An 809-nucleotide genomic window follows, 5' to 3' on the forward strand; every position below is an offset into this window, starting at 1 on the left:
AAAAATCCAAGTGACTAAAAAACTGTATTTGCCGAGCTTATATCACGGGAACAAATTGAACAAATTGAGCAGAACAAATTTAGTCTAATATTTCCCAAATTTGTAAGTCTGCTTTTACACAGAAAGAGGAGCAGAAGAGCCTGGCGGGCTGGGGGGGGGGGGACCCAAGGGAGTGAAGGGACAACTTCCTTCTGCTGGAGGCGCTGGTGACCTCGGCCCCACCCACATGGAAATGTCTAGACCTCACAGCTTTGCCACCCTTACCTAAACCAAGTGTTGACATGCGTATTGTGCACGTGATAATGAGCTCTCAGTTGGGTGCTCTGGTAGTGTGACTAATCCCAGCTACTAGAAAGGTTGAGATGGGGGTGGGGTGGACACCTGACATCTGCCTCATAAAAGTCATTTTAGTACTAGCCAAGGAGACCTTGGTGCCTCTCAGAGTGCTGAGTGGTAGCTTTAAGTCCTACCTCCCAGAAGATGGTAAAAAAAGAAAACAGACTAAAAGTTTGGAGAAAAAAAAATTAGTACAAAGAACATGTCAGCCACCCCAAAACAAATGGAAGAGAATCTTTATTCACTTACCTAACAAACATTAAATTCCTTTTTAAATTTAATTTTTCTATTATATTCATTTTATGTGTATGCATGTTTGCCTGCAGGTGAATATGTGCACTACATTTCTGTGTGCCTGGAGGTCAGAGGAATCTGTTTTTGACACACCATGTGGATGCTGGACACCAAACCTGTGTCCAAGACATGCTTCTAACAGCTAGGCCATCTCTCAAGTGCCAAACACTAAATTCTCT

The sequence above is a fragment of the Mastomys coucha genome, unplaced genomic scaffold, assembly GCF_008632895.1.
Source record: "Mastomys coucha isolate ucsf_1 unplaced genomic scaffold, UCSF_Mcou_1 pScaffold16, whole genome shotgun sequence".
NCBI lineage: Eukaryota > Metazoa > Chordata > Mammalia > Rodentia > Muridae > Mastomys > Mastomys coucha.